This window comes from Phascolarctos cinereus, unplaced genomic scaffold (genome assembly GCF_003287225.1).
Source record: "Phascolarctos cinereus isolate Bilbo 61053 unplaced genomic scaffold, phaCin_HiC Scaffold_9;HRSCAF=440, whole genome shotgun sequence".
Lineage (NCBI taxonomy): Eukaryota > Metazoa > Chordata > Mammalia > Diprotodontia > Phascolarctidae > Phascolarctos > Phascolarctos cinereus.
Window position 1 is genome coordinate 99,167,839 of NW_027556402.1, and position 4,435 is coordinate 99,172,273.

Here is a 4,435-nt window from a genome sequence, read left to right on the forward strand (position 1 = left end):
TTTGTTCTTGGGAAATCTGCAAAATAATGCTTAAATATAGTCCATGTCCAGGTTTCCCCAAATGTTTCCATACAGGCACTCGAGGAAACATGAACAAGATAACCCAAAGCTGAAAAATAATCCTATATACAATATACCTGAAAAATGTCTACCCAACCTTTGAAGACTTTAGATGAGGGAGTTCCAGGAACATGGTGGAGTAAATTCAAACTGGTTTGCGACAGCTGATTGCTAAACTTTCAGTGTGAATATTAACACCTCAGAAATTGGAAAAATACTATACATCAGGGCTTGATTTACTGATTTATTGTTTGTTTAGACTTCAGAAAGTGATAGTGAAAATGTTAATAATGCAGATTAAATTTAAAAGTGTATTATGTGAGTAGATATAACACTGGCCCTGGAAGCAAGAAGATCTGAGCTCAAATCTGGCCTCAGATGCTTACTAACTGTGTGACCCTAGGCAAGTCATTTAACCCAGATTGCCTCCAAAAAAAATGTATTATGTGCACATTTTTTTTTTCTTCAGAAGGTTGTTTGTTAAACATTTACCAGCATATCACTAGGGAGTACCTATAATCATCTGATCTAGCTCATTCAACTTTTGGCTAACTGATTTTTAGGAAATTCTTCCTTTCATAGACCCTAAATTTGCTTTTGGTTTCTTCTGTCTATTTCTGGGTGCAAGCCCAGCTAAGAAGACCAATCCTGTTCCACATAATAGCTCTTCAAGTACTTTGGCTGTCATGATCTCCCTAAAATTTTCCCTCCTTCAGGCCAAATATCTCCATAGCATTTTAAAGCTTCCAAAGTACTTTACACACATTATCTCTATTGATCCTCATAGTAAGCATGTAAGGTGTTATACTGCAGGTATTTTTCACCCCATTTAAGTACATGAGTATACAGATATTGAAACTTGGAGACAGTAAAATTGAAACTTTCCATGGTCACACAACTACTAATTATTCACCAATAGGAGTTAGACTCAGGTTTCTCCTTACTCTAAGCCTAAGGTTCTTCCCACTCCAGCAACTTGTAGCCTCCTCTTACTTAGACTCTGATTCTAACAGAAAATATTCTGAAATATGGTAGTTTTAGTTGTTTTTTAATGCTGCCCACAGCATTATTGTGTGTTTTTGAGCAATTCCCCATCCTCTGAATACTGCCTTTGTTCAGACATAGAGGTTAGTCTGGCCTTGCAATTCTGAATTCCATCTGGGCCCTTGTGTAGCAGTCACTCCTCAAAATATTTTGGGCTTTGCTGCGCTCCAACAAGGATTCTTTCCTACAAGGAAATTGTATATCCTGTTTTAAATCTTACATGTGCATTCTACATACAGAAATAAGACACTCTCCCAATTTGCCTTTTTTTCACATTGTTTTGGTAACCAAAGGGGAATAGCAGATAGTAATAGAAGTATAATGCAAGCATTGTAATTAATATGCTTTCCATGTATAACAGCTCATCATGGTTCATATTCATGGGGAATGGAGTAAAATGATTATGACTTTATTATTAACAAAATTTCCTGTCTTCCTATGTGCTCTAATGATAGCTAAGATTTCTTTAACCACTTTGAAAGAAATTTGGGGTCTTAGTGCAGGCCTCTGTTGGAATATTTCAGCTTGGGAGTTCAATATGTTTTCTAGACTGATCTCCAATTTTAATATTGTCAAGAATATGAGCCAAAAATATCCTTTTAATAACTTATCTGTGAATGGAACCAAGCCTGAGTTGCTGGCAATCAAAGCAAAAAATGCATTCAAATAAATAATAAGCTGGGTTCATTCAATCTAGATGGCAAAATGTAAGTTCCTTGAGGGCAATAAATATTTCACCTTTTACTTTGTATTCCCAGAACCTAGAACAGTGTTCGAAAAATAAGACAATCTTAAGAACTCTTTGTTGGCTGACTGACAGACACCTGCATGACACCACTGCTTCACAGCAGAAATGGGTGAGAGAGAATGTTGGAAGATGTGCATACAGCTTCTTAAAATAACAAAAATGCTAAGTGAAGTGTAAAATATTCTTATTGACTCTTCTGATGCTAGTTCATATGATGTCTACTCTTTTAAAAAATCTTTTCTTTAGGAATTTCCTTGGTATTTCAAAAGAAGGTGTTGGACTAGGGCAGCTAGGTGGTGCAATAGATAGAGCACTGGCCCTGGACTCATAAAGACCTGAGTTCAAATCTGGCCTCGGATATTTGACACTTACTAGCTGTGTGACCCTGGGCAAGTCACTTAACCCCATCTCCTAGGGGGAAAAAAAAAAGAAAATGTTGGACTAGAATGAGGATTCTTAACTTGTGTGTGTGTGTGTGTCATGGATCCCTTTGGAAGTCTGATGAAACTTAACTTTGCTTCTCATAGTAATGTTTGTTATCTACCTTCATAATGGAAGAAAATACTAAATTGCAGTTAAAAGTTAATGAAAATAAATATATGCCTATATGTATATATGTGCATGCCTACATACATACACACACATTTCCCATCCAAGATCATATATCCTTGAATCTCCAGATCCTATGGTGCTAAGTAGTATTCTATCAAAAAAGACAGAGATAAGAAAGTCTATCGCTGTTGTTTTCAGCTATTTTCTCTTCCCAAGGGTCCAAATGCTACATAGCCAAGCTTTAAGGTAAGAATATTGGAGTGGCCTATATTTAGTCCCGTTTTATAAACTTCAAGGGGATATGAGTTTTTTTTTCAACATTGTATCCCCATCCAACATTATTGGTCACCATGAAGGTCTCCAGGAAAATAGAACCTTTTCTTTAGCAGAGATATTCAGGTAAACTAGAATAACTGTAGTAGTTCATCTGTAGCTTAGTACATAGCACATGGTAAATACTTAATATTTTTCATTCAATTAATTAATTCATGCATAGAGTAATTTTTAGGTATATAGATGGTTCAAAAAAATCTTTGGGATATAGATAGTACAAGTAGTATTTTATAGTCCAGGAACCTAGGGTGCCAAGAAGTTAAATAACTTGCCTAGATTCACATGACTAAAAAACATGGGAACTGGGATGCAAATTATACCCTTCTGACACCAAGGCCATTTTTCTTTCCACTGTACCAGGCAGTTTCATAGAACAAATGGACATACATGATGGAAAAGGATTCTAAGAAAGAACCAAACTAAAGACAAAGGTAACTCTCTGGATGAAAACTGATGGTGTTCCAAACTGAATGTTGAGGTTGTACTTCTTTAGGTTGGTCAATTAACAAAATGTGGAGACAGAGACCTCTTTATTTTGTGGATTTCCATATGTTAATGTGTTGAAAACATTACTGATATAATGAAATGCTCTTCATAATAAATACAGTTAATTCAGGACAACATAGCTACAATGTTAATTTCAGATACCCATATTCTACTTCTGTCCCAATAGCAAAAAAATTAAAAAAAGGAAAAAAATGCAAGAGCTCTTTTCTTATAGATTACTTCTTATTACTTAATACCACATGATTAAAAATAAGTGAGTGTTTTCCTCATTTCTGAATTTTATGAATCTATGAGGACTCTTTATTTTTTTCTTGTTATACCAATATATGGACTGTCTGCATTACCAAATATGCTCCATCATCTTGAAAGCTCTAGCCTTCTTGTGTCTCACCTGTTCTGGGTTTTATTGTCACCATTGGTCTATATATAGCAACAGTTGTGAAGCCTGAACTTTATCTGCTCATTGGTGTTTCACCACCCCCTAGTATAAATCTATTTCAAGACTAAAGAACTTGACTGCCACAGTACCACTAAAGCGAAACCTGAATAAAATGGGGCCCAGAGTGTGGGGCAGAAGCTGGCCTAATGGTGAAAATTCTCTTCCAGCATTTGGTCTATTGTATGGTAGAGCAAGGCTCCCACATGGGATGACGAGGAATGCCTTTCTTGCCTAAAGGGGCTTTATGGTTTTGTGGCATTTCTAAAAGTAAACACTACATTTCGTTATGGCTGGTGTTAAGTACGAAGCGGGAAGAAAGAAGATATTTTAGGAAATGGGAATGGAAGATATTTTCCCAATCTATATTAGGATATTGCTCTAAAGGCTCAAACATAAGCTGTCGACTCAGAGACACGAACATCAAGTAGATGTTAGTAGCTGGATTGCATGTAAACTACTCATGAGAACGATAGAACTTGAATGGAGAAGGCAGAGCTTGGCCCATGCTTTACTGTTCAGTGTTAGAAAGGGTGCCTTGTGGGAAGAAGTTTCTTTGGTGTTTTGGCCTTAAAAACATACCAGCATGCATGTGATTTTGCCCCATGGGATAATAAAACCAAATATTTATTTAAACTACAGTGTAATTCCCTTTACCACCATTTTAAGATTGCACTTAAATCAAGAAGTGCAGCATTCCTTCTGGCCCAAAAGCTAGAACAAGACTTGCTGTATAAATATTTTGCTCTATAAAG